The sequence below is a fragment of the Cinclus cinclus genome, chromosome 11, assembly GCF_963662255.1.
Source record: "Cinclus cinclus chromosome 11, bCinCin1.1, whole genome shotgun sequence".
NCBI lineage: Eukaryota > Metazoa > Chordata > Aves > Passeriformes > Cinclidae > Cinclus > Cinclus cinclus.
The window spans coordinates 16,451,026-16,478,824 of NC_085056.1; positions in this window are offsets into that span (position 1 = coordinate 16,451,026).

Below are 27,799 nucleotides of genomic sequence, written 5' to 3' on the forward strand. Positions count from 1 at the left end.
CCAGCAGGTCTGGTTACATTTGACACTTACAAGTTTACATATACTATGTTATCTTGAAGCCTTGTAAATCATCTTTCATTTAAATTTAAATTGCTCCCGTGGGGCAGGAGGGAGGACAAAACACTCCGAGTAGTTAAAAGCTTGGTAGTTAGTGAATGAATTTCGAGGCTCAGTAGACTGCAAGAGCCGGTGAAATTCTATTACAGGTTTTCTGTGTACAACACCACAGATACTGCAAAGATACAGAGGGTAAATATTTGCTACTGCTATCAAATGTTCAGGGATAGCATGCGAGCAAAATTGTATCTTCCTCTGCATAGCAAGAAGTACTCTACTACTTAATATAAAGTTAGTTCTTCAAGAGATGAATGATAGACAAAGCATCCTTAGGGCTGAAGGGGCATTTATAGGGCAGCCCTGGATTGCTTCTACGAAACCAAACAGCCCCAACAAGCTGCATTTCATCAACTCTGCCTCTCCATCTACATCACCCTGCACCTACTGTAGCTCTCACCTTCCATCCCCATTTACCAGACTCAGAGAGAGTATGAGAAAACCATTTCCAACAGGATTAGCAAATTTAGGATCAATGGGTTTTATTGATGCAAAGGACAGAGGGATTTCTGGTAGCAAAAGAAAGCGTACACCTCCACTTCAAGCTCCCACTAATTTCGATTTCTTACTTAAAAGCAGCAAAACACTTCTGAGTTGTCCCTGGTGAGCAGTTCTTAATGAGAATGGAGTTGTCATGGAGCACTCAATCAGTGCGACAAAGGGCACTATTCCCTGGCACTGACTTAGAGGGTTTTTATGGCAAAACCGTACTGATTTCCAGAGCATTCTGTACTCAAGCATTTCAGACTTTGCAAGAATTGCAGCACTGAGTTTTATCAGCTATGTCATTTTGATTGGGTTGTATTCCAGTTCCAGAGGTGCCAGCTATACAGTAATATTTTATTGCTTGTATTGCTGACAAAGACTGTATCATCTAGCTCTGGAAATGTACTTAGAGGGCTGTAAATAAAAAGGAAATTTTGCAGAACTAATATTGCAGGTTGTGAATGGCAAGGGGGCACATTTACAGTAGAACACTGATAGCACTTTCTGGCTATTTTAGCAATTGGATAATGATGGATCGAGCTGCAGTAACTTTGCCTTGGGTCTCAAGGGAGATCAGCGCATATCCTAGGGAACATCCTGTTCAGGAACTATAAAATAAAGGCCTTTGATTGAATATCGAAATTAAATACTGAAGACTCTAATTCTGATGAGCAGGAACTTTGCATAGAGCACACTGTAGCACTTCTACAGCACAGGGATGGTGTTTCTGAAGTGATGTCCTGATCTACACCTACTGCCCATGGCCACTCTTTAGCACATAGCTTGTTTGGCAGGATCCAAACCAGGACCAACCCGGCCGGGGTTTATTCAGATGGTGGCGTGTAGGGCTTTCTGAGAGCCAGAGCTGCAGTGTTTGCATTTCTGAATTGTGCTGAGCCTGATCCAGCCCTGTTCCAGCTGAGGGAAGGACTCCTGTTGACCTCAGCATGTGCTGGATCCAGCCCTTGGTGCAGTGAGGGGCAGTATGGTCTTTGAACGCTGAAGTTCTTGAACAATGTGGATATTTGACAACTTAAGGGACATATAAAAGACAGAGCTATTTTCCCTCCCTTCCAGTGCTCATGTTACAAAACTGTGACCAAAAAAAAAAAAAAAAACCAAAAAACAAACAACCCTGCCAGGTTCTCCAAGCCATTGAGCAACTATGCAACCATCTTTGCTTTTGCATTCTTTTGTTCCTGGAAAAAAAGTCAGACAAAAATATCAGCTGCATCATCTCAATATTAAACGGTCACTTCAGACCAAGGACTGCCTTATTTTTTCCAATACTTAGCACTTCAGAAGTGGATTGTGTTGAGAGATGAAAAGAATCAACCATTTCATTTCGTGGATGACAAAATCCTAGTTAAGACCTGTTTCATTTGGAAATATCAGTACCTGTCCCTGAATCACACAAGGCCTTGCACTGCCTTGATCATGGACCAAGAGCAGCAGTTCTCTCCAGAGATTCAGCAGGAAATGTCCCAAGTATCACCTCATTTTAAGTACCTTTAAACTTGCTAAATGCTGAATACTTTAAAAGCAGTTGCAACTGATTTCTCATCACCAAAACACGTGTCTAAAATTTTTATTGTTTCTAAAATAGGCATGATACAAGTAGGACCGATTCCTTTTGTGACTGCAGTTTTCTGATCTGGTGTTTTGTCACACCAGTTCTGTGATTAAATACATTAATGCTGAGCAGGAGCTCTGACTGAGAGATCATCAAGCACTGGAAGTACTCAGGGGCCAAGAGGCTGTATATCCAAACAGGATTTTCCATGTCTGGCATTTTTTTCTATTTATAAGTCCCGTCATAATACAACATGAGAAATTTAAGTTACACTGTATGCTTTGTCCTTTCCAGCAGCCAACCTTTTCCCTTTATGGTTCAGCAGAGCAGTGCCTACATTTGGTGACAGTGCTGCTATCAAAGCTTGCCACATTATGAGCCAGATTTGCAATGGAGGGAAATTCTATGGCTATAAGAGCATATTTTATTTTGGGTTTTGGTTTTATTGGTGCCTTTTTTTTTTATTTTTTAGCTTAAGATGGCATCATCATGAGAATGACATATCCTGGAAGATTGTTTCAAAAGAATGAGGGTTACAGTCTACCCATGGAAACAAAGGACTTGAGGTATTTCCTAGAGATCTTATCACTGTCATAGCAGAATTTCAATGTGTGAGGCAGATAAATATGGATGGCAACTGAGCTGCAAATTGACCTTGGAAGCTTGGGATGGATTTAGTCACTGCTGCCAAAAAAATTTTCAGGTGCATCAGAGATTTGTGCCCAGGGGTCCCCTTCTTACCCAACTAACTTGTAATCACAACTGTCAGCTTCAGAACATTTATATGACCCTGTGGAGTGTAATGTGACTCAACCATCTGAATGTGAAATTCGTTAGACAACTGCAGCATGCTTAGTGGGAGCAGACCGTGAGACAACTGTGATGGATAAAAGAAGATGAGAGAACAGGTTAAAGGGTTCCTGCAGTGGTTTTGCAGGTTTGGGAATAGGTGTGCACATATTAAGTGCCAGAGTGCCTCCTCACACACCTCCAAGGAGATCATTCGGGTGCTGTGAAAACTTCAGCAGTAACAGAACCTGACACCTATCTCTTCCAGTACCAGGGTATAACAATGATTGGCCTGCACTTTAATAAGCCTTGCCATTCCTCGTTTATCAAGGACATAATGCTTTGAAAGTACAACTTGCTTGATAATAATCTGGCAGTGAGAGGTGTGAGCAGCCCTCCTTACAGCACTTTACCCATTACCCACAGCACCTCTCAGCCCATGCCAATCACTTGTGTGAATCATTCTAATTATATAAAGGGGTTTGGACACTACTAACTTGAGTCTGGTACAAGCAGGGTTGATTTATTAGCCCTCTCCCACTTGTTTTAACTTCCAGGAGTCTAAAAGGAATCTATTGATCTAGTTAGGGGCTCTATGTAAAACTGAACCCTTAGGCAATGAGACTCCTTGTCAGGCTCTCACTGAGTTACCAGTTGCATTTGTGGTTTTTTTTTTTTTTTTTTGGAGGGGTCTAATTTTACTTCCCCTGTCCATTTTGCCCCATAATTTCTTCTTGCTGAGGTGGGCACTAACAGAGAAAGGCAGTGCTGCAGTTGAGACAATCAATACTTCCATTGCAGGGTACTTACAGTGCTTCATTCTCTTTGCATCCTGTGCCCTTCATACGTCAGGGATAGGGATCAATTATGAAGATCTGTCGGGTTTGTTATTACATGAGAACATTTATTCTGTTAAGAGGATAAAGCAAAGTCAGCAAGCCAAGAACATTTCAACTACAGTTACAGCCTGTTAGAAAGACAAGAATATTTCCTTTATTCTAAACTCACAGAACAAAGGGACAATTCTCTTCAGCCTGACCACTGAAGAAATGCAATTGAGAATCACAACACAGAGACTGAAAATATCTGGAAATTCTTTTCTAATGGTGTTTTTCCTAAAGACTTTCCCCCAAAGCCTCTCCTACCTAACAAAGAGTCAACTAGAACAGCACTTATCAGATCCCTTTTTGTGCTGGACCAAGAGCATTACTTCATTTTCCATGGCTGGCCCAGTTTAGGCTCTCAGGGAATTACAGCAGGGCATGCAGCTTGAATTTGCTAAAACTAGCAGATGTCCAAGTACACTGCAAGAGGTAGAAAGAAAAGCAGCAAATGTGAGCAGAACCTGGCTCCCAGATCTCTAAGAGCTTGTTATTAGTGTGATTAGCTATAGAACTGTGATTGAATAGGCTGGACACATTAAACTTGCAAACATATTCAGCTGCTGACTAACAAAACTCTTGTTCCACACGTGCACACCTGATCCAGGCAAGGGCAAGGTCAGAGACAGGCTTTGTTCCTTAAGGTTTTATGGTTTTGCTTTTCTCCACAAGATAAAAGGCAAAGACAAGAGCAGAATTTCTTATAGTGATTTTCAACTAATGCTTTGAAGGTGAAGTCTGAATATTTAAACTTCTCCTCACAGTGGGAATTCTGATATTTGTAGCCACTGCCAAGGAAGGATCTTTTACGATTAAAGTGGTCAAAAATGAAAGTGAACATACTGCAGAGTCCGGGAGAGATGCCAGAACTGCACGTTCTCTGCATAGCTAAGAACAGGTACAGTGCAAGTGCTGTATGGTGAAGATGTTATCTACCCTCAGCAAACATCTCAGCCTAATTTGGAAAGGACCACTTTGAGGGGAAAATGTTTTTTTGGTTGTTTTTTTAATTCTGAACTTCCATTCAGCAGTGATTTAAGGAGCTAATTAGTGCCAACATTTGAGGTCCAGATCCTAAATAAGCTTGAGTGCCTGTATAGCTGGAATGCCTACATGGCTATTGCAGGTCCTGCCAGCCACAATCCGTGTCCCTCTGAGGATGTGAGCCCTGACTGCTGGGACAGGAACAGCTCCACACGTGGAGCCTTCCCTTGCTGTCCAGTGAGAGGAAACTCAGCATCTGGAGGTCAGTTCACACTTGTGCTCAGCCCTTGTAAGCAGCAAGAATAGACATGAATTTGAGAACATGAAGAGGAATTTGACTGCAGGTACCAAACCCGGAAAGGTTTAAGTTATTTCAAAGCCCTATATGGAATATCACTTAGCATTTCAAGTCCTGAATCAAATGGTTTCCATTGAAATGCATCAGGTACTAAGGATCTGCTTGGAGTTATATATAATACCACCACCACCCTTACATTAGCTCCTGAGCTAAATAATGCCACTTGAAATAGGCTTTTCTCTGTCACTCTGCTTTATGGGACTCAAGGCACAAAATATCATCTCAGAGCACAAAGACCCAATACTTAGCTCAGCATGCTCCTGGCTAGACCTACACACCAGTCTCTGTTATTTCCAGGGCTAAATTTTCTTCTCAGTACAAATTCAAAATCCACATAAAGCAGCAAAGATTTTCTAGACATACCAGTCAGCATGCATTTAAAGTTGAACTTCTCTTGTTTCTTGTTATTCTCCCATGTGTCTCACGTACAGCTTTCTTTTCCAATATGAACAGTCTTTAAATATATATTTGCATGTATGAAACCAGAGTTTGCATCCTGTTCTGACTGTGACCCCGTGGTACTTGTGGTGCTGTGTCTGTGCTGAGCCTGCTGCCCTGGTACACAGTGAGGACAAGCTGCAGGGAAATAATTTAGGAGGAAAGAAATGTAATTCTAAATCTTTTATGCTTATCTACCTTTGTAATTCCAGTCATGGATCTTATCTGTTTGTAAATTCCAAAGCAAAATACCTCTGAACTTGCTAAGTCAGTGTGGATATGCTCATCTTTTCCTTATTATATAAAATTAGACACATACCAGGCAACAGTGGACTGATTAAGAGTCTCTCCAGCAAAATAAAAGAAGATAGGTCTTGTTATCAACTTGGCTGCTGACTCTTCTCAGAGGCAGGAATGTAAGGTGCATTGAGATGCTTATGAGCTTCCTACCCTCTATTATGAGAACTTTCAGCAGTGGTTTTATGCAGAAAAGTGACTCTGAATAAATTGCATTGTGAAGTTCCAAATTTATTTTCTCTCAAACTCTTGCAGAATAAATTTGCCCATTTTACAGGAAAAGATGCATTTTCTCTTGCTGACATCCCTGCAAACTCTGAAAGTCACAGCTGTGTTCTCCTTTCATTGCTGCTCTCCTGAAGTGGTGTCTTAGTTAAAACTCTATTGTTAAGGTAATAGAGAAAAAATTTCAATACCTTCAGAAAGAAGTCCTTTATAAGGCCTTGAACATAAAAAAAACCCAACCAATGCATACCCTAGGATTACCATAAAGCTATATCCATATCTCAAGTGTGTGTGTGTGTGTGGGGTGGGGGGTGGGGGGGGGATACAAATCACTCTGGGATTTGAATTCTCTGAATCATAAAGATTCATCGTAAAAATCTAGTTATGAGGATCATTTAAAAATGAGCTTCAGAGCATGAAATGTTACAGACATTTGCAATCTTTTAGAAAAATAGTGTCTCATTCAAGATCAGATTTTAAATCATCCTCTCTAAGTTGTCTGAATGCCAGCTTCTTGCAGGCAGATGTGGATGTGCAGAAATGTTGCCAAATGTGTTTCAAGAGTGTGATGTAACACACCCAGCACTGTCATGTCCTGGTCTTCCCTTCTCAGAAGTGGATTAGGGTCACACTTTGGTAGACCTTTCATTTTTAAAGATGAAGATAAATACCTAATGACAGTTTTGAAAAACCTTTATTATCTCACTCTTGTCAAAGTCCTTGAAAACCCAGAAGCATCTCAGCTGTTTTGAAAATTTCAAGAGTTACTGAGCATGGCAAATACCCAAATGACTTTAAAAGTCTAATCATCAGTGCCTGTAAATGACTGGCAAAAGAACATGTAGAACAGACCCCTTACAGATGTAAAGCAATAGATAAATAGATCACACAGTGTAATAGGATATTTTGCTCTGCTCTGACTCTGCTCCTTTTATTAGGAGAGATCACATTATGTGATCAAAGCTGACTGCAGGATATAACTCAGGAAATCAGGAGGAGACAAAAATCAGGCCCAACAGAAATATGTAAAAAACCACAGTAACATTTCTTGCTTGTAAACTTGCTGGAATGTCAGGATCCAACTTTTGCTGGGCATTTCAGGGTTTTGAATAAGGAATGAGCAGAGTTACTTGATGGCTTTCACCAGCATGTTCCCAGCAAAATCTTTGCCAGAGATGCACATGAGCTCCTGCTTGGGAGCAGGATGAAAGGACCTGTGAGAGAACAGACTGGAGCTGTACTTTCCATGGATCGCTTCAGGACTCTCAGTTTGAGCTCTCAGAATTTTTCCTTCCAACCACTGCCTTGTGGAAAGTGCATTTACCTGCTGGTCTGGGTTCTGGACTTTCAGGAAGTTCAGAGAACTTTTCTGAACAGCTAATGTCAGATTGGAAAGGATTAAAGCAATCTATTAATTTGTCCTTTTGTAACAGGTTACATTCCAGTTTGTTCATGCCATTCTATAACAATGTTGTTTTGAACTTATACTGCCATGTATTTTATTTTTTTGGTCCATTGCTAGCTAAACCAAACAGTTTAAACTCCCTGAGAAACTTCCAACCACAGGAGAACTGGGAATGGCCTCTTCTCATGGATGTATGGCCACTCCTTCTCAGGGTCAGCTCTGGCCCTGTCTCTTTGGAAAGTGCATTTGTTGTCCAATTCTACAGAATAATCTTTTCCACGGATTCTGAAGTAACACTAGAGGGCAACAATGCATGAGATATTCAGGATTTCTGAGTCTGAGAATATCTGACATGGGTGGTCTCCATTTGTTAGTTCATAATTTGCTTCATGTGTTTGCTTTAAGGAAGGACTTGTGCTGGGGTAGGAAAACAAAAAGAAAAAGCTTCACAGAAACCCAAAAATTAACAATCACTTGCTTTCACAGTGTTGTGGTATTCTCAAAAGAAAGTGAGGATCCCTTTTGGGAAGGAGGTCTGCATAAAGGGGAGGGGTGACTCTTCCAAAAAAAATATTAAAGCATATTTTAAAATACCTGAGTTTGTTTTGAATTTTGCTGAATCACTGATAGCAAAAAATCTCTTGAAAAGGACAGAAGAGAAAAAAAGCAAAACAGAAAAAAAAAAAAAAAAGAGGGATAGAAAGGGAGATTAGAAAAAAAAATAGAGATAGGTAGCATAAAAAATCTCTCTCCATTAGAGGCATGTCACCTGCACAACAAAAAGATCATACTTTCCCTTACTGAGGAGTCTCCCCATAAGTGTTTTTCTTTAGAGCCAGTTGATCTGTAAAGTGGCACTTTGGCAGGGGAGGAGAGGAAGGCTTTGGTTTGGTTTCCAGTCTGATCTGTCACACTTTCAGTGTCTTGGGTCACACATTATTTTAACAACTGCTCTTCCTCAGAGTGCTGTGAGAAAAGGGTATTGTCTAAAGCTTGGACACTGTATGGTGCTGGAAAACGAACCAAAACTCTTTGGGTTGCATCTTGCTGCTTTCAAGTCTCATTAAATCCAAGGAACCTGGATGGGTTTTTGTCTTGAGTGTAGTCTCTGGTGATTAACATCTTCAGGGTGCACTCAGACATCAAGAGAAGGCTTTGCTTCAAAAAAAAAAAGCTTTATTTTAAGAATGCCAAGTGCAAAATTAATGATTCAGGACTGAGTCTGGAAGAAAGAGATGTAAGTGTGAAGTGAACCTTTAATGGTCTGTAAGAGGGAGTGACTGCTTAGAAGAGTTTTTATAGCACTGCACTTCCTGCTACTTGGGTAATAATAACAGCAGTAACAGTAATAATGCCTGCCTCTGATAGCTCACTTCCCATCAGCAGAACACAAGTAATTATGTTCATTTCTTATCTTAAAGCAAGTGTTACCGAAGAGAGGACTGTGATAATGTGGTGTTTGCTGCTATCTGTGTTTTTAAACAAAGTCTCAGGATCGGTTTCTTCTGCTGTAGTGAGGCAGGGAAGGACCAAATATCAGACAAAGCTGTTCCTGAGCACCCACATTTCGGACAGATCGCCTCTTTAAAGGTGAGGTGGGCATCATGCCATGGCCACAGAGGATATTTGGCTTTTTTGAGTAAAGAAAGAGCATGTCTGTGACATTTAAAAGCCTCACAATTTCTGCTTTCAACTCTGCAGCACTGGAGTGGCATAAAACCACCTTGGCTCAGCACGTTATTGATGGGTGATGATACCTACCCGTTGAAGCCAGGCACTTTAAAAACAGAAGGTGATATTCTTGTTAAGAAAGGAATTAAAGAGAAGTCTTAAAATGCTCATCAGCCTGAGCAGGCTTCATTTTTTTTTTTATTTTTTGCCCTCCTACAGCCAAGAGGAAATGATCATGCCACAGCAAATTAATTCAGGTCATGATAGTGCCATAGTAAAGCTAGAGGCCAATTCATGGAGATTGCTCAGAACAGCCTCTCTGTTTTTCTGTTGCATTTAATGAGCCTTTTGGTTGGAAAATTTGTTATGCTGTGCTTTGATTCCAGCACAAGATGAATATGGCTCCTGTGTTTTTGAGCCTCTCCAAGATAATTACTGTGATTCCACAGTTTCTCCTTGATATACCTGTGTTCCTGGGGCTGCACTCCCTCTGTCACTGGCAGGGTATGAAAGGGAACACTGAGGATATTCACACAGGTCAGGTTTCCCTGAAGAGATCTTGCCTCTCATACCTGTGCTCTTTCTGCTAATCCAAACGTAAAGATGAATAGTAACAATTCATTTCAGCCATGTATCATTAATTTTAAGCAGTCTAGTTTTACTATCATCCACTTTCTATTACCCATGTGTAATGACCCTTGCCCACATAAATCAGCCAGGAAGATTTAATTCGCTTACTGATGAACCACTGATGAATTTCCAGACTCTTCCTGCAAAACTCAGAACAGAACACTCAGATTTTTTTCTTGGACTTCTTGAAGATGTAATGCACAGCTCAACTCTTTAGAAAAACTTGGAAAATTGCCCTTCAGGGCCTAAATGCTGACTATTAGCTGTAGGAATTTTAAGTGTTGTTCTCGACTGTATTTAGCCCTGCTCTGCTAGATTATCCTTGATTTTTGCACTGTCCATGTTTTGTTGAAGGAGGTGATAATTAAACACATATGCAGTCTATAGAACAGAAAGTGTTATTCAAAACTAACCAGCAAAGGTCGTGGAACAAATACATTGACAACTTGCTAAGAAAGGAGATTACCCAAAGTCTTGACTTGGTGTTATTTCAGATCCCAAGACACAAGAGAGTTTTTATTCCCTCTCAATTCCTTTGTTGTTTGGGGATTTCTGTGTATTGCTTAGCTTAAACTTCTCTCAAAGCCATCCAATCAACTCTGTGGACTGCTTGGTAAAATTCCCTTCTACACTTGGGTCGGTGTGTACTGAAGAAGAAGGTTATCTGCACTATTAAACCTCTGACTCCTTGTCTTTTGAAGAGATCATTTTGCATTTTGCTATGGCGGAGCTGTAATTAGATCTCTTAATTAAGGACAGACTGAACTTTTTAAAAACCCTAAACCCCTTTGCATTTTTGATAAGTTTGCTTAGGTTGCTACTGACCTTCATACAGGGTTTGCCACTGCTTATTAATTGTTAAATTTTAATTAGGCATGCTGATGAATGTGCTAGCCTTTGCAATAAACAAAAGGTAGCTTCATTTATAATCGGATATTTACCAGTCTACACAGAAATTATCTGTTTTCCTAGAACACAGTTAATTTAACATATTTTGATAACAGTAATTGGTGGTCTATAAAAACAAAATGCAAACAGATAAATATAATGACTCCCTGGTCAAAGATTGAATTAGCAGTCCTAACAAACTGAGCTAGGACATGGGGTCTTAAAGACACTCCACAGGCATTTGAAATAAATGACTTCAACAGCTGGTCAGATATTCATGGCATTTTTATTGAAATTCCTTGAAAACATGTTTTTCCAGGGAATAGCCTACACTTCTTATAGAGAAAGCAGGTCAGCTTGAAGAGATAGAGGAGTAGGAGGATGAAGAAGGGGTTCATCTTTCATGCCTAAGGGAAGAGAAATTTTGCAGCACTGGTGAACAACCTGCTTTTTCCTTTGCCAGTAATCACTGTGTGGTGAATCTCAGTGCCTGTGGGCCTCCACAGACAAACCTACCAAAGCTGTAAAACAAAATGTCAGGAAATCAAAGGGTACCGAGAGTCAAAATAATTATTTTGGATTGACCAATATTCCCATGACTGAAAGAAATATCAATTATCTATCCTGTTTGATTGCTCTGGTAGAATTGGGTACTGCACCTTTAAAATTGGACCTCCTGCCGCATTCACCTCTTGCCTCTGTGGAAGATATAAAAGAATCTTGTACTGAAAAATGATACATTTAATTAGCCATATCCATTGCCATGAAACAGAGTTAGCAATCAGCAGCTTCTGCCACAGCACAATCGGGTATGTGAATTTATCCCTGATTTCAGTGCCATAACTGATCAGCAAACTGTGAAAGTGCTGGAGGTGGTGACTCAAGTTATGGTTTACATAGAGGTAAGTGGAAAGTCACCTTAATTCCCACCCAGTCCCTGCCAAACTTCAGAGATCAATAGCTGAATGCTCTGCTTTTATCAGGACCCACCACATCCATAAGGAAATACTGCTGCTTTTTAAAGAAAGTCAGTTTTGGAAATTGAAGGAATAGGGCTCCATTCACTTACTTTCCATCCAGTGCTGATTTTCCAGTGGTTTCACTGTTTGCCTTCAAGAAAAAGCACATGTAATTCACTTTTTGCTGGGAACTTTAGCACCTATCTCTTCTCAAGGGCTGAATAATTGGATAATAACAACGTTGTTTGTATTATTAGTGCTGAAATGCTGCCTACATTTCGTTAGGGATGTTCAAGCAGGTTTAGCAGGCTGATGGAGTGCACTGCTCAGAGCTGTGTGTGAGCAGTGCCAGGGGTTGCCTGTCCCCTGACCATCTCAAAGCGTGTGGCCACTGCTGCCTGGTTTGATGTCAGTTCTTCAAGCACCAAGCACTGCTTTCAAGATTCCCACTGCAAGGAGCAGGGCTAGTGATTGACTTGCCAGGGTGATTTTGGGCACTGATGAAAGCAGGACCTTTCAAAGGCTGGCGCTTTGGGGGCATTCTGCCAGGTTGAGGGAATATTTTGCTGGTGGCACACCTAGCTGGGCTTAGAGTGAGAATTCAGAGACAGGTAAATTAATTTTCCAGCTCCTAATAAGTATGTCTTCCTAGAAAACAAGTTTCAGCAGCATCCTAACGTGGGACTCAGTGATATGTGTTTGAATATGTCCTGACACTGAAAAAGCCAGTTTTCAGAGAGTGTTTGAACAACCTGTCTGCTGTTAACCCTGGCTTATCCACACATGTTCCTGAAACCCTACTGAGAATCAATTCTTTTTCTTTTGAAATCAGGTATAACTGCATGCCTGGCTTCACTTTTCCCTGCAATGGAAAAGCAAGGGAAACATCTGAAAGCCTTTCCCCTTAGGGCCATAAAAATGACATTACATCCTCAGCACAGGGTGGGGATGCTTCACCTGCTCCTTCCAGACACAGCCTGACACATTTTACCTGTGCTGTTGATGGAAGTGAAGACCAGCACTCTGCAAATAGAGTTGTTACTGCAATAGAAAATGGGGCATGAAATGGGGGCGGCAGATCAGTCTGTTTAGTAATGATCTCCTCAGAGCTGTATTAACGAGCTGGAAGTGAGGAGAGCAGAATTTCTTCCCCTTGAACTTAGACTAGCAGCAGGACATGAAGGAGCTGTAATAGAATGTTATTTTACAAGAAGTAAATAATGTAATAGAGTCTATAAGGATGTCAGCAGGAGAGTTAGAACTGTCATAGCATAATCCTGACTTGAGCAGCAATGTGTGAAAAAGTAGCCTGCAGCAGTTTCTCCAGTACTTCAATAGTTTCTGTTTTCTCACTGATCTTTGTTTACTCTACTTACCTTGTCAAAAAAATGCTTTACCTTATGTTAAAATGCTAGCTAAAAGAGGAAAATGTATTCCCAGAAATCCCAACTTTTCAAACATACTCATTTTATTTTCTTCTCTGCTCTTGTTGTTGTGGAAAAGATGGAAGAATTGTCTTCCCTTCACTTAAAAATATGAAGAGCAATAGAACCATAAATAAAAAGAAGCTGCCTGTGTCTTTCTTGCTTCTTTTTCCTTCAGACTAATGAATAATTCACAAAATTGGCAGTATTAGACTTCATATCCTTGTGATATGATGGCAGATTTTCCAATGAGGCCTCAAATGTAAGCTCAGGAGGGTCATGAAACTACACAGTTATCATTATTTGAATGCAGCAACATCTTCCAAGATACTGCAGCACCTTTATATCATCACTGAAGCAAGGCAGAGAGGACAAGTTTGCAACTAAAGAAAATGCTAAGTGTTAAACTGAAGCTACAAAAAGAAGGGGAGGGGCCTAGGTCTCCGTTTTGGCATTTCTCTTTTCATATGACATCTGTTTAAATTTTCTTTTTTTTTATTTATTATTTCTTATTTTCTTCCTTATTTCATTCTTACAGTAAGTGCTGTAAAGACAAGGGGGACAAAGTACCCCAAATTTTCAGGATGGTTTTGCCTGTGCCTTGACACTGCACAAAGAATTCAGAGTGTGTGCTCCCAGAAGAATACTCTCACAAGCCTTCCCTGGAACAAATTCTATCTGACTTCCCACAGGATCCAGGCCCTTCTACTTTTCTTTCAAACATGTTGCTTCCGTTGTTACTTTGCTACTGGTGTTCTTGCAGGCCCCAAGCTCCTCTGCAATTCTCTCACCCCATCCCAGCCACAGCCTTGGGAATACTATGCTGTGTTTTAAATTCAAATTGCATTGGCTTCTGTAAGTTTGAGACAGACCTTTAACATCAGCCTGGTGTAATGTATTTGTATGGCATATTTGTCTTGGCTTTAAGGAAATACATTAAAAACCTTTCACTGAGAATATGAGATATTGCATTGTCCTTGAAATTGTATTTGGACCTTCAAAGCCATTTAATCTCAATTAAAGCAGAGCATACAAGATAAGGTGCTCTGAAGACGCATTAAAGCGTGTTCCAGCGCCAAGCCTGCGTGCACTCTGACACATCCTGAAAGCACTGTGGCACTGGCTGGAAGGTAGGCTCAGAGCTGTCCCCTGCCCCATTATCCATGGATCATTAGCATAACTCAGAGCTCTTCCCTGCACTGTGCCAGTGGGTGCTAACAAGTGCTGCTAATGTATGAAGGCTTGACATGATATATTGCAGTGCCTCTGGCTCTGTCATGTCACAGGCAGTTTATGCATTAAATAAAACACACCAGGGGATTACAGAGTTAAGAGTTTGGAGATGCACCGTGAAGCCTTTTAATTCAAAATCACCATTTGTGATGTATGCTGGAATTGTGAAGTGCGACCTGAAGTTTGACCTCAGATGGACGGGCAGGAATTGATTTGAAATGAGTTTGGGGTTCTCAGTGCAGCCCTTCCACCACGGGACATCCTGCACATCCTTCCCAGTGGGGAAGCAGAGCCAGGCTGCCCTCACAGCTGAGCGAGCACGAGACATTCCAGGGTGACAGGAGCGAGTTTATGCTGCCATTGATTTTGCTACACTAATTCAGAGGATAAACAGAGGACTCAATTCTCCAGAGTTATCAATCTGGCACCTTTCAAGCACATTTAGATTGGCATGGGCTTTTGTTTTCTGTTTTCTTTTTTTTCCTCCTTCCCAATTACATGTTAAGTGTAGCAGTGTTAACAGATGTCACTAGAATATAATCTCCAAGGATTTCGAGAGCAAATAACACTAGGAAAAAATTGATTCACAAAGAAATGTTTAGCTATCATGATCATTGAGAATAAACCACATTATTTTCTTAAATGCCTAGTTCAAATACTGTTTTTAGAGTTATTTTGACAGAAGATTTTGTAAAAGGTGCCAGCAAACAGTGTGGGATGACAATCACACGGGAATAAAAGATGGTGCCACAATCACAATTCACCAGTGACAAAGATGAAAGGCATTGGAACATGGTTCTTGCAGGAATTTAACCTCCTTGCCTACAATATGGTTCATATAGCAGAGTTCTACTGTGACATAAAATACATTTATATTTGTAACATGCTAAAAATACTGTGAATACCATGATATCCTGGTTCTTTTTCCTACTTGCTTTTTGGGCTTAGAAAGCATTTCTTTTTTACTTCTGTTATAATTTTTTAAACTTTTTTTTTCTTTTTAAAAAGGCAATTCACCAGATAAGTCTGTTGTTAATAAATTTATGGCTGATAATTTTTTTTTAAAAAGCATTATGTGGAAATGTGAAATAATGAATACACCAGAATGCCTATTTAGATTCCTAGAAATTAATGGTCACAGAAGCACAGAGCTCCCGTGGCTTCCAAAGAAGTGGAAGCTCTGGAAGCAGAGCTGTTTTAATACCTCTGCCCACATGTGGACATGCATGTTAAAACTGATGCCCATAAAGTTTATAACCTCTGTCAAGCTAACTGATTGGTAATCAAGCTTCATTTTGGAGTTCATTGCCATTGGCCCTTTATTTTAGAATAATAGAAAAAAGTAATTTTGAACATGACTGTTTTGTACAGGGCAAAGCAGGCCACAAACAGCTGAGCACACTGACATTCAAGTACCCAACACAGACTGTCTTTGTAGCTCATGCACAAGGACTTGATGCTTCTTTACTGCTACCCAGGTCTATTGCCACAAGTAAGACCTGCGGAAAGAGAAGAATAATCAGTGAGAATTGATTATTCTGTAAGATGGGAATATTCCTGCCCCTTATCAGACCCCCTGTTGTTCATCTTCCACTAGACACCAGTGCCTGGAGCTGTATCAATGTCTCAAGCTCAGACAAGTCCCTTCAGGAGCTGGCTGGTGTGAAGGAGGGCCAGAGAGAAACCAGCTTGTCTGGCCCTTCAGGGTATGGAGAAAGCAGATGTGCATCTGTCTGCACCTGAACAGAACTTCCCCCCACATTTTTCCCCTCCAACTTTGACCCTGGGCTCTGGGATGAAATCCACTCTCTTGCCTATCCTGAGTAGGGTCTCAGGGAGTTCATATCCCCCTGGAGAAAGCCCATTAGCCCCTTCCCACTGGCCTGAAGGCCCTGAAGTCTCCAGAACCAAAGCAGGCTGCCCCAGAGCTATTGCAGAACAGCTCCAGCCCTGTGTGAACAGCTCCTACACGGTGCCACTGAAAAGCAGCTTCAGCAAAGCACATGAAAATTGTGCACTTTTACCCTCTCACTGCCCATTGCTTAAAATGTGAACAGAATCTGGGTTTTACCTCATTAGTGACCTGGTTCAGGCTCATATTCCCAGCATTTCTGGAACTATTTCAGTGATGAACTGTAGATGGAGTTATTAACCCACCAGAAGCATCTGACAGAGGAAAAGGCCCTCAACACATTCTTCTCCAAAAAAATTTCAATCTTTGCGATTGTTTGTTCATTTACTAAAAGCAGTATATTGAAAAGCATGGAAAGGCAGAAAGCTGGAGCTATTGAGGCATATGACAGATACGACAGATACCTGGCTTGGAAGTGCCCCAGGACACTTCTTCTCCATACACCATTATTCACCTCTGAACACTCCTTATCAAATTCTACACCTTCAGAAAAAAAAAAAAAAAAAAAAAAAAAAAAAGGATTCCACACCTGCAGAAAAAAAAAGGGAAGGATTTCAGGAACAAAAAAATGCAAACAACCTATTCCTCAACTGACAGCATTCTTAGAAATACAAATAGCCAAATTTACTTGATTATGTTTCATTTTAGGAGCAGCAATAGCTCCTCACTGTTTCCCAGTTATCAGATCACATCATAGCTCATTCTCTCACATATTTCAGACTTTTTTTCAGCTGATCTTCAATGGTTTATGAAGTTGGGCAATAGTCAGCCCCCTCTTCAGTAACATCAGTATTGGGCTAATGAAAGCAAAACCAGGCTCACTTTCCAAGACATGGCAGCTGCCTTCTGAAAATATCTGGATGACATTCCCTTTGTAATAGAAGATCTCTCAATTGCTAAAATACTTGCACATTTCTAAGGAAAGAGAATGCCCAGTCTGCAGTGGGTTAAGAAAATCCCCTGGAACTGCATCATAAGCAAATTTTATTCCTGTTCAGTGATTAATTTAAATGCATTTTTCTCTGAAGGATAAGAAACAAATCCTCAGGGTATTCACAGAAGGAGGGAGTTAGGGCACAAGGGATTTTTCACCTTCAGATCGAATTAACTGACTTTATTCTAAAATGAGCATGGTCAACTGGGATGGTCAACCAAGCATTTGTCCAAGACTACGGAACACGACTAGCAGAAGAACTCTGCTGACCCGAAGGGGTTTTGAGTAATCTGAAAGCTCAGCTGTGGGAGCAAGTGAATTAACGGAGAGTGCTGGGGCTGAAAACTAACAGCCAGTCCTAGAGAGGATACTGGAGAGCTGCAAGATTCAAAGACTCTCCTCACCTCCTCCCTGTCGGCTGTCCAAGGGGTTTGGTATGCATTTTCTTATCACTCTCGGCAATATCAAGCTGTCAAGACAGGGTTTATAGAGTTAGGAGAGCTCTCTCCTAGGCAGCTGTTCTCAGAGCTGCGCGCTGAGGCAAACATGGGAGCATCTTCTCACCCCCAGAGATCCACCCTGGAACCTGGGTCAGGACATTAATTTACACCAGGGCATTGTAGAGGGTGGACTAATTCTGAAAAGTACCAACACAGACATTCATTACTGTCAGTCTGAGCAAGATGGTCCTGGTAGCCTCCATGCAAGCCTGTATAATGTTAAATATTCAGGTTTTCTTAAGCAGATAATGCCACATGACAAACCTCACAGAACAGAAAATTATTCACATTTCCAGGGAGTATAAAGATTATGCCTTCTAGCCATCTTAAAAGTATGCAAAATTACCATTCAAAAATAAAATGCCTTGATAAATGTTTGTTGTAATCCATATGATATTGCAATTATTTGAGCTGGGAAAGCTTCACACCTAGCAAGGCATTAATTTGATGGATTGCTAGAAGAAACAAGACATAATAATGTATTCATGTTAGGACCCCAAATTAAATGGAAGAATCGTCCTTGAAAGGATGGATGTCTGATTGTCTGTCACCCTGATTCTCTGTCATCCTGGGGCTTCTTCAGGCCTCTCTGATGAAACAGCCTCAGACCATCAGCACTGTTTATGCAGGAGAGCAGAAATGGGAGTTTGGGCTGATGATTGAATAATGGAGAATGTATGGCTGGTTTTGGCTGTATTGTCCAGGAGCCAGCATGGAGACAGCTGGTGAGAGACTCCAGGAGTGCCAGGCTGTGGCTGTGGCTGTGGCTGTGGCTGTGCAGAGCAGCATGTCACATTGCTCTGGGCACCACTAGATGTCTGTCTCTGCCCGTGCTCACCCTGGCACCTCCTGCTCTGGGAGAGCCTGGCCACCAAGTCGCCTTTTGGACCCCAGCTTCTGTCTGTGCTTGAGACAATTCACCTCACCTAACCCGAGTGCTGGTAGAGAGCACCCACTCCGAATTAACTGTTTAACAGACCAATTAACTGCAGCTATTCCTGTCCATGAGTGCACTGACATGACACTATGGCAGTGCAAAGTTAGAGCAGACCGGGCAAAGCAGCGTGACCCAAGAAACATTGCAGGGAGGGAGACTTTTGCTGCTGTCTCCAGCTGCGTCAGGATTTGCAGAAATCCACTTTCCCGCATTAGAGATGCTCATTTTGCTGTGTCTTTTAACAGAGTCATGTATGGCTCCACTCACTAATGCCGAGTTTACCTCTCAGGCTGTGTGTGTGTGTGTGTGTGTGTGTGTGTGTGTGTGTGTTGACTAACCTCTCTCATATTTTGACTGCTTTCCAGCTGACTCAGCTGGATGCTTTGTTAAGGACTTTTCACCCTCCTCACACATTAAGTAAACCTGACTTGCACGCTCAGTTTGCACACCCCCAGCAGTTCCAGAGCTGAGCTCCTGAGGAAATGCTTCCCACAGACACACTCAGGGCGGCATCTCTCAGCCAGGCACATCAATTCCACACCGAGTGATTCAGGGTCTTTGGCTGACTCCTGCCAGCGAACCTGTGCAGAGATCCACCTCAGCAGCGCTGCATCTCTAAATCAACCCGTGCCAAGCCAGGCAGCTACAGCTCCCAGCCATTTGTGACACTTGTCTGCTGGAATTTGATGCCTCATGCCAGGACCAGGAGGGCTGGCTCAGATGTTGAGGTTTGCATGTGGACGGGGTAACAAAGAGCTCTCCCCTCAGCTCTATCTCCCCCTTCTTCTCTCCTACTCACCAGTCATAGGAAAAAACTGGAGATTTTTTTAGGGTAAGATGCCAAAACACTACAAATCTGACTTCAGATCTATTGTCATACAACTTGACTGTACTAAATGGATCAGTGAGCGCATCCCTTGCGTATGTTAAAATCCCTCAAAGAGTCATGCGGGCATTTAGCTTATCCCCCTGCCCCCAGTAAAAAAACAATTATTTCTTTTGAGTATGCATCTGCAATTACCTCCATTCCCATTTGAGAAACTGAGTTAGAGTGAGTCTCAGTGGTTTGCTAAGGAGCACTCGACACTTCTGGCAGACCAGAGAGAAAGCCAGGAAAGGAAAAGACAGCTAAAGACTCAGATACTCAGTGTTTCATCAAGCTGGCAACAGGTTCTTGGACAAAATAAAAATACTGTTCCACAGAGCGTTCAATAACACTTGGGAGTTTAGTTAATTTTATAAATTTATTTAATTTAAAATTAATTTAATATTATGGAGAATAAAAGTGTAAATGGGTTTGAGAAAGGAATTAGAAAAGTCAATCCCCATCACATGATGACAGATCTGTTTACCTGTTTAACTAACAGAGTTTTTTTGTATTGGACTGACTACAAAAGTCCTCTTGCAACAGAACCGAGTCCAGCCCATGGGATGAGCGAAAAAGGTTCCATATCTATTCCTTAAACACTCCCCCCATCTTCCACCCTGCTCACTCTGGAGATGGGATGTTTCACTCCAGAGGATTTGTGTTGAGGTCACCACTCCAGCCAGAGGAGACAACAAAGCTCTATTTCATGAGGGAGTTCTAGCAAGCAAGTGCTGCTATGGTTCTATAATGCAAACAGGATTTGCAGAGAAGGAAGAGCTATTTTTGTGACTTTCCTCCAAGGTTCAGAGACTTTTTTCCTATAGAAAGTATCATGTCTTAATTCAGGATGGCTGGTTCAGGGCACACCGTGGAACACGCAAACAATAATGGCAGGGTTTGCATCATGGTCAGAAGACTAAGCTGGTTAAGTCAATCCAAGTGGTTTCCCCCTTCAACAGACAGAAAATTAGGCCTTTCTGCCCTGATAAAAACACCTACTGCACACCAGGCTGCCAGGTGTGGAAATCAATACAAATAAGAGAAGAATCAATAAGAATAAGAGGAGACAAAATTTCAAAAGGAGCCTTTCCACCTTTTGTGACCCAAGCATGGTGCAGTGGTTGTAAGAGTAATTTTGAAACCAAGGGCACTGCAATGCTGTTTTTGCTTTGCAAAGCAAATGCCAGTTCTCCAAATGTAGTAGGAACTGATGGCAGCTCAAGGCTATATCCATTTTTATTCCATGAGTGTACCAGGAACCAGTAGTGCTGGGAGGTGGTTGTGGAAAATGAGGGCATCTAAACAATTACTTGTTTACATAAATATTCTAAATACGCCTTTAGTAAAGCACTAAAGGGGTAAAGGGTTATAGAACTAATTACTCTGCTCATCTCTTACTGACTTCCATGGCTCTACCTATTCCCTTTTAGGGTATACATCTCATTTTTCATATGGATTAGTATATGTCTTGGGTTTTATTGATCATTATGTGAAGGTCAGATCAGATATGTGCTTTTCACTCTTCAGGATCCTGTTTCCAATACTACTATTATTAAGCAAGTGCTTTATTAACAAATGCAGTGAAAAAAAAAAAAAGGCAAATTGAAATAAAACCATACACAGTCAGTCTATTTACTTGCTTATTCTTATTTAATGATACACTTCAGTGCATGGCTAGTTATATACACTGCCTTGCAGTTGAAGAACTGTACCCAACTCACACTTTTCCCTTTCTTAGCTCAGGTAGTTCTCACCAGCAATCTCAGTGAAGATCTCCCATACCTTGGCTTTGCCTTTCAAAGGAATCAGGACTCTCCACAAAAAAATCCTTATCTTAGGTTTCCTCTTATTTTCATACTGCTTGGTCATGCTTCTTACAGAGTCTTCACTCTTTTTTTACTTTTTTTTCTTTCCTGCCACCATTAATATTTTAAAGTTGGCAAAACTCTAGCTAAATAGAAATATCCAATGAGAATGCATTTCCAGTTTAGTCCAAAACTGTTGATGTGGGGCTTTTTTATCAAAATGAGAAAATCCTTCCTTATTAATTGAAACATTCTGTTCATTTCACACCAGTAACCTATCCATACACAGGGTGTTTTGCTGTTGTTTGCCTCTTAGAGGATGAACTGATCCTGTGCTTCTAAAAAATATGTGGGAAGAATATCTGTGATAGCCCACTTCTGATATGGAATTGAATCCATTTTGGAGCAGCACTGTGAGAGCCCCACCACAGCCATTCTGCTCCTGAATAAATAGACAAACCAACATTGCCAGCAGCTCTCCTGTGCTGTTAAGTCTGCTGCTGTTAACTCTGCAACCTGGCTTTAAATGGACTATAGTTTGACTCTGAATATTGTCATTTAGGCCCTTAGCATTAGACTCCCTGACATACTGTTAGCATTACCAAACCTTTCAGATACATCAAGGAAACAAAACTGAAACACCAGTGAGATAAATCTATGCTCCCAAACAGATGCTGCACAATCACATGCAGCTCAGGACTCCAGTTCCTAACATCTTATTTCAGCAAGTCTTACAGATAAGAAATTTAGCACAATCTCACCAAACACAAGCTGAATCAGCCTCTAGGATTCATGGATTTTAAAGTAAGCAAGGAGAGCTGTGATTATCCAGTCTGATTTGCATTGCACAGGCCAAAGAATTTCATCCAATAAATTCCACTATCAAATGAATTATTGCTTCCTTCCATGTAAGCAATCCTTAGATCCAGTAAGTTGTGGCTGAATTATAGCACATCTTGCAGGAGGGCATCCAGCTTCCTTCCATCCTATAATGCTTAAAAGGCTAGGCACAAAGCCCAATGAGCCATCTCCTTTCCCATTTCCTAGAGCTGGAACTTAATCCAGCTACTACGTGAAGGCAAAATTATGTTGTGAATATTGCCTCCATATACCACTGGCCTTATCCCATGCCAGAATGATACCTTTCCTTAGGGAAATAAGTGTTCCTTCTGAAATGATGGCTGGGATAGTGGGAAGAAATCAGTCAACAAGAGGATTGCAATCTACAAAGGAAGTTCTTCCTGTTTGGATCTTATCCTGATTTCTTTTGCAAACTTGGAGAAATTTGAAAAGTAAAGCAGAAAATGGAAGGAGGAGCGAAGACAAAATGACACAGGGCAAGAACGTGAAAATATCTCAGCTTTATCTTGTGATACTCAGTGGAAATTTTGGAAAATAAACCCTAGAGCGTGTGGTGAGTTAGGAGCGTGGGGTGGGTTAAAGCACACAGTCCCCAGCAGGATGAGGGAGAGAGTCAGAAGAGAGAAAGTGAGAAAACTCGTGGTTTGAGATAAAAACAGTTTTATAGTAAAGCAAAAGCTGTGCACACAAGCCCAGCAAAACAAGGAATTCACTCCCTGCTGCCCACGGGCAGGCAGGGGTTCAGCCATCCCCAGGAGAGCAGGGCCACATCCCATGGAAGGGCTGCTCAGGAGCACAGACACAGTCACTCCAAACAGCAGAACTCAGTCAAGCAGGCTCTGACTCATCTTTGGGTGCCTCTTTGTGTCTACCAACAAAGAGCAGCATGTAAAGAGCAGTAAATTCCTGTCTTGGAGCTGGTTTTGTGGGGAAAATTTGAACGTTAATCGTAGCTATGTCTGGATGAATGCAGGCTGAAAATGGTCCTATTTATTCCACTGACAGGTATCTGAAATCAATCTGCAGCTTATTTTGTGTATCTGTTACATAATTGCAACGAGGAATATGTTTAATAAGCAGAATCCCAACAACTCCAGGGTGGAGGAGATATTTTTGTTGTTGTAGGTGTTTGCCATTGGTGACATAAGCAAATACAAGATGTCCCAGCTGCAGCCCATTCTCTCGCCTGACTTAAGATTTTAATGTGAAAATGGCTATTTTTAGGCTGGAGCTCGTTTGAGGTAGTTCTGTGTCCCCAGCATGTAGCTGATTGCTGATAACCTATTTGGGGGTGGGGGTGAACCAGTGCAATCTGCAAACATTACGAATCAGATTGACTGAAAAGCAGAGTGAAAGCTGCAGAGACCTTTCTGAGACTCAAGTCCAATGTCTTGGACTTGAAGGACTCTGCCTTCTCTTGAAGATCCACTCTTTAGTTATAAGTGACGCTTCTTTCACATTTTAAATTGCTGGCAGAAAATAAAAAGTTAAAGGCCCTAAAATGCTTTTGCCAGACTAGTCAATGCATTTAAAATTAACCTGAACATTTCTATACATCAGTGACCTTTAAAATCTGTTAGGAAGGTGAGATGTTAGGATTTAGTCTCAGCCAGGTGATTGATGTTGGTTTTTTTTTTTTTCCAACTGCAAAGCAAAGCTATAGCCTGTAGTCTAAAGCCTATTTATAATCCTCTTTAACAGCACTTGGTATAAAGATACAACTCATTTCTTTGTGAAAATAGCCTGGCTCTGCAATAGTGTGATATATTGAAAGAAAACAAAGTAAGAACCTGGAGCTTCCCTCCAAGATATATATTAAAGAAATGTCAATAGCTGCCCTGCATTTGAAGGAATTTTGTTAATATGAAAACCTGATAACATTCCTACAAAGTAAGTGTCAATAAGGGTGCTCATTCATCCACTTACCTTCTGGAACAGATTGGCAACAACAATAAACAACGACAGAGACAGCTTTGTAGGTGGGGCGTTTGTTTCTCAGAATGCTCCCAAGGATGTCACTTTATCCCACTTGCAAGTGCCAGTGCAGGAGGAGCAGTCTGAGGGGCAGTGCCCACTGCCAGCAATGTTTAATGCAGCCCTTCTCTCTCTACCTGTGCTCCAGGAAAGGTGCCCCCAGCTGGAAACCGACCTGCCCTTCCATGAGCTTTTACCACACAGCTTTTTCATCCTGTCCTTACAGAGGACGTGGGAAGAGGGAGAGAAGTTCTCTTGCCTTCACTGAAGTAAAGAAAAGGCTCAAATTCAACTCCCTGGCACCTGAATGTCCTTTACAACAACCCTGTCTGCTTTTTGCCACCACATTATCTAACCCTGGATAGCATCTCCAATATTAAATCACTGATAAACCCACTTTATACCATCTCCAGACATTTGCCTTCCTTCTGGAAGGCCATGCTGACTTTTTTTTTTCTCTCTTTCGTTGTGATTTTTCAATGCACAAATCTGTAAATAGTGTATCAGGAAAAGCATCAAAAATGGAAAGCTAAATCTATCTGTTTTACTTAAAGGGATATACCTCAAAGCCCGTCCTAATGCACTTCCAGAGCGTGTCTGCTCTGGGGTTGAAGTATTAAGCACACATTATGCACTCAGGTTTCAACCCTGCCATCACTGAATTGCTTGATTGCGGTTGAGCTGCAGTAAAAATTCACGAGGAAACACATCCCTGGTGCCTCAGGGCAACTTCTGTTTGAATTTTCCAGTGAAGCAAGAGGTGGGAGCACGGCCTGAGTTATTGCAGGCTGATTCCCCCCCCCGCCCCGTGCATGCTGTCCCTCCTGGCCAGTCAATCCCCATGGATGTTGTGAAAAACGAGGTACACTTTCCTGGTAAAATTTAAAGGGCTCTATAAAAGACAATAAGAGACAAACAATAAAGAGAAAGGTTATAACGGGCGGGTGCTTGGAATTCAGCCAGGAGCACGCACTAACTCGGGAAACACTTCCTTAAATGCATCAACGTGTTGCATATTCATAGACCTTCGTGCATTGTTCGAAATCATCCCACCCCAACCTGTAAATCAACGTTTTCCTTGTGGTTCTATTTTGTTGTGCACTCCCTGATCAATAAAGTCCGTCCCTGGGGTTCTGGTGTCCCTCATCCCTACCTTTATCCAGACAGGATCATCCAAGAATGTGAAGAATTTCCTGATTATCTTTTTATCATTCTCTGAGTTGGTTACATGAACAAAAGTTTTGACATCAACACGATAGACCCAGAAGAATATATTTATCACACTACAGTTTCTAAGTTGTGTTAATAGCAGAACTGAAAGAAACTATATTCATACAGCAAAGTTTTCCGACATTATACATACAGCACTCATTTTAGTATTTGTGAGAAGCCAATAATACGATATGTACTTGTAACTGGTGTGCTCCTGGCTGCTTTCTGCTCCCACTACCCTTTGTCTTACAAGGAGCAGAGTTCCTCCCTGCTGGCATTCAGCCTGATGGGGCTGCCTGCTCCCTCCACAGCTAACTAAACACACACCTTGGTCTTTACTCAGGCAGCAGCTCCCTGCACTCTGCACCTACCAGTCCCCATCACTAATTGCAAGCCTTTTCCGTATTTAGTAACTAGGGGAGTTAATTCCGAGATTTCGCTCAGGGGAGTTTTAACATGAAAGGGTTGCTGTTGAATTTAACAGTGTCGCCTGCCTTTTGCAGTATTTGTATAATAGCAAAGTATTCTCTGCAATCACAGGTAAGGAGTTTTCTAGACTGTGCAGGTCCCAAGAATTAGGAGTAAATGAGCTAAACAAATTTAAAACCACATCAAGCTTCAGGCTCTGAAATGGAACCTCAGTTGCTCTGAATACCACACGGACTTAACAGCAGGGCAGACCCTCGAAAAAGCCCAATCAAATATAAGCTTGGAAAGGGTCAAAATGACAAACAATGTGATCACACCTAGGGTTTCTGTGGGCAAAGAGAAGGAAACGCTAACCAATCTCTCAAAGGAAATACTGGGTCAACATGTTGGAAAACATACCAGTTTAAACTTTTTGTACAACTTTAGTCAAGGGTTTTTGTTTACCTTTGCCTCGGGGAAAAAGAATTTCAGGTTTCTTTGCAGGGCACTGTTCCACCAGGTGGGGTCTGATGAACTCAACAGGCTGGGAATAGCCCAAAAGGTCGATGGTCAGCAGTGGCCACTAACGAAACATCAGTGGCCATCCACAGACATCTACCCCAGACTGCCTCTGGCACAGCTGGAGACATCTGGTCTGGAAAGGACTGAGAAGAAAATCCAAGAATGAGGATCTAATTAACACCGGAGCGAGGAGATTCAGATCCAAGGGGAAACTGAATACCAACAGTTTGTCACCTCTGGACCAATGAACTTTAAAAGGGTGCATCTCTATGCGTTCTGAGTGTATTAAATTTGGGAGAAAATCCTGCAGAAACGTCTGTCATGGAATGCTTCTCTTTGCACACCCAGGCTACGTGGGGATGCAATGATTTCTGTGGCACATCCTTGCTAGATCATCCTGGCCAGATAATAAAGTAATGCCTTGACTCTCTAACATTGAAAATGTTGTTGGAGGGTTTTTGTTTTTCCTGCAGTTCTGGTGACAAACATAGTGGCAGGACTGATTTTATTCTATGTAGTGAGTCTGGAATGCCCCAGTTCCTCTGAAAGCATTGCTGGAGGAACACGGCGTGTATATTTATTTTACCTGAAAGCAATACAGTAACATTTGCTGTTACATCTTGATATGAAAATGTTAACTGTTAGTGCTGCACTTCTCAGGGAAAGAAGAAGAAAGGAAAGAAAAAAGCTCGAGTAGCAGGCAAACATCCCTGCTACTGCATCTTTCTCTGCATGTCCAGCCTTTCTATTTTGGTTCTTTGCTGAAAGGAAGTACAGGACCATACCTAAGACACATGACTGTCAGCATTCATTAAGACCAATGCTTAATCTCAGCTGACAACATCAATGTCAGAATCGTAGCTGGGAGCTGGCAGCATTTCAATAGAGGATTCTTCTGAGCTCTTACACACTACTTCAATAACTAATCCTACCGGGAAATATGGAGAGGAGCATTTAAAATGATTTTAGCTGGCACGTCACTACAAGGTTGAACCACCATGTAGTGATGTGCCCACTGCCTAATTCCACTGTGAAATGTTGAAATACAGCTTTTAGCTCCACAGAAGCATGTAGGCCTCTATTTACATGCAAATTAATGCTATTCATGTGTGAACTACAGCAGGTACTGATTCTGCCAGATGGAATAATTTGGGGATGGGCCCATTCTCTTTCGCTGAGGGCTGCGTGTATTCTCATATGCTGAAGATAATTGTTGGAGTTTCTATGTCACCAGAAGTCCCAATTAAATAGCTATTTAAATAATTTACTTTTTTATCCAAGTGAAACATGGTCTTGCATGCAGTTGCGTGGACTAAAAATAATGATGGCAGTAATCACACTTCTAATGCCACTATTAGCAATAACACCATTAGCACTGAGGAAGAAGCAGGTAGCTCAGGACAGAGTACCAGGATACCTGGATGTGTCACTGCCCAGTGACTTTGGACATGCTATGTCATTCCAGAAGCAGCTTAATGAACTGGAAAGGACCCGTTGGGATCACTGAGCCA